The following is a 5,841-nucleotide window of genomic DNA, read 5'->3' as shown; positions in this document are numbered from 1 at the left end:
CGGTAGTGATTGTGATGTGCGAGTGATTACTGACAAACTGTAAAGGCAGGCAAAAGAACATAAATAAAATTTTACAACAGGCAGAAAAACTGAACTATTGGTGCTGTTCCTCAATGAGAGTTCGAAGCAAATATATAATCACTTTTTATTCTGCTTCAATGTCGTTGTGATACCTTGCCGTGGAAGTGCATTTTTAATTTTGCAGAATGTTGTTCGATCCAGCCATGCCACACATAAAAGCAAGCTTTCTGAAAGACGGAGGAATGGACAAAATGCAGACATGTCAGGAAAATGCAGAATTGATTTGAGAGACATAAGCCATCCGTAAAACGTTATGGTGTTGACGACACTGTAAAGGTATGACGGGGCTGGGAGGTGCCATAACGTAGTAGAAATAAGCACTCTAAATGACGCAAAGAGATCGAAAGGTCAAGTCAGCTGGGAGTTTGAAGCAATTCACCCACTCATCTGCACATGTGGTATCGACGTCATCGGGCACTATTTTCACCATTGGTTACCAATTTGCGTGAACATTTAACCAGCGTCTTACCCTTCAGGTGAACACGCTGGAATCACGGTGACAAGGTTGAGATGATGCACAGTTTTATCCCTGAGCTATTATGGGGGTGAATGCAGTGACAAAAAATGAGGAGGGATCCGAATAAAGTGCAGACAATTAGTCAGTCTGGTCATAACCTCAGTGAATATCAGTCATCACAGGCTTGAGTTCGAGGACCATGGAAGGGAATGGTGCTTTTCTGGGGTCTCGGGTGATGGGCAACTTGGCAGGAAGGCACAATAAGTGGGAGAGGGTGAAGGAGGTCTCTATTCTTGTCTCGTATTGCTGAAAGGACAAGCTCAATGAATAGAGAATTGTTCAAAGGGTCCAAGAGGTATATAGCATCGAAACAGATGCTTTGGCCCCTCGTGTACATGCGAACATTGTTTACGAAATGGAAGCAATTCACTTTGCCTGCAGTTTTCCCATATCATTTTATTTTAAAGGCATATGTTTTGTTGATTGGAAACGGTTAAATTTCCCTGTCAGGCTGCGGCCCATAAATATTCCATATTCGACAAAACGACTGGCAGTGAATTTGTGCAAACTTCCCTCACACTGGATGGGTTTTCTATGGACGAAACCCAGGAGGAAAGTCACCATTTTCACCGATACATCCACCTATACGTCTACAGAGCAGCCAAGGACAGAATTGCAGTTCCTGTAAGCAAATCTACAAAGGTGACATTAATGGAAGCACAACTCTCTCGTCAACCACACCGAGCAAGCACCACGCTGTTTTCCTGGATGTGAGCAACAATCTATTCACACCTGCCAGCACCCGGCCCATATGCCCCCCAAGCCCTTCCTATTCATGTACCATGGAAATGCCTCTAAAATGATGCAATTGCACCAGCCTCCACACTTCTTCTGGCAGCACATTCCATACACATACCAATGCTCTTACCGTCCACCCGATCTAATCCTCTGATTACCTTATACGTCTCAATAAGTCGCCTCTCAAACTTTTTCTCTCTGACGAAAACAGCCTCAAATCCTTCAAGCTTTCCCAGTAAGACCTTCCCTCCATACCAGGCAGCATCCTGGTAAATGTCCTCTGAACCCTCTCTGTAACTTCCACATCCATCTTCTAACCAGAACTGTAAGCAATTCTGCAATTTGCAGCCTCACCAGAGGTACGTACACATGCAGCATCACATCATGGCTGTGAAATGCAGTCCCTCTCATAATAAAAGCTACCACACCGTATTCCTTCTGAGCTACCCCCTTACCTGGGTGGCTACGCCCATGGGCAAACGTTCATGGAAACTGTGATCCCTCTACTCATCTACACTACCAAGCATCGTACCATTAGCACAGTTACCTGCATTTGTGTTACTTCATCCGTCAGCACTATGCACAACTCTAACGACCACAGGGTCTTCCACAACTTTACTAACTCATGATACTATGCCCTCATTGAGGTCATTCATGAAAAAAATGAAAATCAACTGTTGCTGCAAAGCAGATCATTGCCGTGCACACGAGTCGCTGAACTCCAGGATGAACATTTCCCATCAACCCCATTCTGTGTCTCTTGCAGCTAGCCAATTTCTGATTCAAACTGCCCGATCACCCTCAAAGCCTCGCCCCTGCATTTTATGCAATAGCCACGGTAGCGAATTTGCCAAAAGCCTTTCTGAAATCCATATCCACCACATCAGTCGCCTTACCATCATCCACCTTTTCGGTCACTTGCTCAAAGAACCCAATAAGTTTGGTGAGGCACGACCTACACTTCACAAAATCGTATTGCCTATCTCTTATCAATTTATTCATTTCTCGATGATTGTAAATAATATCTCTTACAATCCTTTCCAAGACTTTACCCACAGCCGAAATAAGGCGCACTGCTCTATAATTGCTATGGTTGTCTCTATTACCCTTCTTGAACAAGGGAACAACATTTGCAATCCTCCAATCTTCTGGCACTAATTCTACAGACAATGACGACATAAAGATCAACGTCAACGGCTCTGCACTCTCCTTCCTGGCTTCCCAGGGAATCCTGGGATCAATCTCATTCGGTCCGGCGGACATACTGGTTTTCTCAGTGTCTAAAATTGCTAACACCTCCTCCTTGAGAACCTCAATCCCTTTTTGTCTATTAGCCTGTATCGCAGTTTCCTCCATGACAACATGTTTCCTGAAGAGACATATTCATTTAGCTCTTCGCCAATCTCCTTTGACTCCACCCACAACTTCCAACTACTATCCTTGATTGACCCTAATCTTATTCTCGCCATTCTTTAAACCGATATACGTATAGACAACCGTACACTTTTCCTTTCTCGAATCTGCCAACGACATCTCATGTCCCCTCTTGGCTCTTCTTACTTTTCTGATTCGGTATTTCCTTGCTAACATTTAACTCTCAAGCGCTGGAACTGTGCCTTCACGTCTCATTCTAAAATAAAATTTGTCATTCCTCTGGACAACATCTTCAACTCCTTTAAAAAGCATGGCTCCCTCTCTGTACAGCTTCCTCCCTGATGTAATGTTCTTAGGTAATAACATATTTATCCTTCGATCGACTTGTCTAGTTTAATTAGAAGCCTCGCTCAATTTCATCTCCAATTTAATAAGGAAGACTAGCGATTGGTCTTTAATGATTCCTCTTCCATTTGGTGTAACACTAACTCTTCATATCCACGAGTAAAACATAGGAACAGGAGAAGACCATTCAAATCCTGGAACCTCTCTCACCTTTCCACAGTATCATTTGATGCCTCGCAGCACATGTCTGCACGTAGGCCTCCTTTAACGAGAAACATCTCTGATATTTCAATCTGAAAATTTATGGAGCGTCTACTGTGGTTTGTGCAAGTCAATTCTATAACATCTACACACCCTTCTTTCCTGTTTGTGTGCGTGTTTGTGTGTGTGTCTGTGTTAGTGCGAGTGAGTGTGTATGTACTGGTGCTTCTCTGTGTGTATATGGCATGCGTGAGTGTCCATTGTCGTGTGAGTGTGTGTGTGATTGAGAGTGTAAGTATGAAACTGCATGTCGGTTGGATTCAGAGTGCGTGCACGAATGAGTTGTGTATGAGTGTGCAAGAGTGAGTTGTGTGTGTCTGCGAGTGTGTGTATCTGAGTGCGCGTGATAAAGCGTGGGTTTAAGGAGAGGACGTTAGAGCGCGCGTATGTGACAGAGGGAATGTGTATGTGCGTATGTGTTTGTGTGTGTGTGTAGGGGAGTTGTGGTTGGGGGTATTCTTTACGATAAGGGACAGCGCCAAACTCTCAGGCTCTGCCTCAGCAGGAAACTGCAATGGAATGACTGAACTTCTCGTGCACACTCTGTGACTGATACAGAGGTTGAGAAGAGAAAGTTCCTAAAAGTGAAGGAGCAGAGAGCAGTCGGCACAATTTGGCCCACTGACTCTCTGCATTCCCTAAATTGAAATGCGAGATCACCTTCTCTCTCTCTCGCTCGCTCGCTCTTTCTCTGACGTACACAGAGCGGTGAAATAGGAGGACTGCAATTGCTAGCCATCAGCGTCAAATAGCGTGATGAATGACCACTCTATGATACTCACCCCACACAGATCGTAAGTGCCCGGAATCTTCACGGCTTTAGTGATCAACCTCATGTGCTCTTTGACAAAATCCATGCACTGTCAGAAAAAGATGTGGACAAGAGAGAAAAGTGTTCAGCTGATTACATGCAGATGCATTTGAATATTCGAATTGTACCTGTCTCCACCACTTCCACGACTAGTTCGCTGCACACGCACCGCCCTTTGTATGAAAAGGTTACCCCTCTCTTCTCATTTAAGTCTTTTGCCACTCACCTTAACATTACTCTGGCTGATTTTTAGACCATCCAACTGATAGAGATGACAACGGCAATTTGCCTCATCTCTGCGCCGTATGATTTACTACATTTCTTTATGGTACCCACTCATCCTCTTAAACTCCAGAAAAAAAAACTTCCCAAACTTCCCAGCCTCATACACACACTCGCAGACACACACAACTCACTCTTGCACACTCATACACAACTCATTCGTTGTAACTCATAGCTTCCAGTCCCGGTAACAGCCTTGTAAATCTTTCCTTGCTCCTTTTCAAAACTAATATTATACTTCCTGCAGCAGAGTGAGCAGAATAATGCACAGTTCACGAAAAGTGGTCTCACCAAACTCTCATTCAGCTCTAACATGACATCTTATCTCCTGCGTTCAATGCTCTGACTGATGTAGGGACGTGGCACGAAAAAGACAATTTCATCACCTTGTCGACCTTTGACGTCACTTCAAGTAAATATATACCTGTACCCCTTGGTCTCTCTGTTCGACAACATTCCCCAGGCACGAGCACAAACTGTGTAAGTCCACTCTGTATTGTCTTGCCAACGCCTCACGTCACAACCTGTTTAGCGTTTGCTCATTATCAATCCCTCCATACAAAAGGATCATCCTGGTGTACCTTCCCTGAAATGCCTTCAAGGAAACGATATATTTCCTTAAATAAGCACATTTCCCTCCAGTTATGTTTTTTTCCCAGCACCTTCCATCTCATTCTTACTGAAACTCACCACCAAATTGGACTCATGAGGCAGCGAGTTGCAGACTTCCTGCTGCAGTGTTTTCATGTCTACACCTTCCTTCCATTGCGACTGGAGCTTAAGGGAGATGTTCTCACACAGGTGACATGACATTGTGGCCCAAACTAAAATTCAGAGACATGGGAGAGATTCTGAGTAAATAGGGAATGTTTCCCTGAAGACAATGAATGAACCAGTTTTCATATTTTAGTTGAGTGTGGAGTTGGGTCGACGGACAATTTTTTTAAAAAGAGATTCAGACGAAAGAGCACAAAAGTGATTCTCTCGCTTTTTATCTTCGGGAGTGCGCGCAATTTCAAATTACGTGGAGAAGATACAGTGAAATTGCTCTGGAAACTCAGCAACTCTGGAAGCAGCTGTGGAGTCAGAGAATGTATGGTAAATGTTTCGTGTCCGCTGTAACCCTCTTCAGAACACATTTCATCTTGCACAGAGCAATCGTGTCATTTACAAACATTTCCAATAACTCTTCCATCAAGACATGCATCAATGAGCGTTGGTCCTGACTGGTTAATCAGATTAACCGAATTGAGGCTGATGGAAAAAGAACTGCGTTGAGAACACTGGCAACACTGGGCAGCAAGGTCCTTCATAAAGATTTCAGAAGTAGTTTTCGCCTTTATCTCTCTCTCTCTCCCTCTCTTCCGAGCTAACTTTAAAGGTAAGCTCAGAGGTGGAAGAATTACAGATTTTCTTGTTGACTGTACAGAAG

The 5,841-nt window shown here is 43.9% G+C and overlaps 1 long non-coding RNA gene across 1 annotated transcript; it reads right to left on the bottom strand.

Moving 5' to 3' along the window:
- Positions 1–1,117: 1,117 nt before the first annotated feature.
- On the bottom strand, positions 1,118–5,215 carry LOC148138491 (uncharacterized). Its single transcript, XR_015753982.1, has 3 exons — positions 5,100–5,215; positions 4,099–4,176; positions 1,118–1,220 (listed from the first exon to the last, which is right to left on the bottom strand). It is a non-coding gene; the product is annotated as an uncharacterized LOC148138491 (long non-coding RNA).
- Positions 5,216–5,841: the final 626 nt, after the last annotated feature.

Source organism: Chiloscyllium plagiosum, unplaced genomic scaffold (genome assembly GCF_037043375.1).
Source record: "Chiloscyllium plagiosum isolate Xiang-an unplaced genomic scaffold, Cpla_swu_hap1 HiC_scaffold_40, whole genome shotgun sequence".
NCBI lineage: Eukaryota > Metazoa > Chordata > Chondrichthyes > Orectolobiformes > Hemiscylliidae > Chiloscyllium > Chiloscyllium plagiosum.
This window is presented reverse-complemented; position numbering and strand designations above follow the sequence as displayed.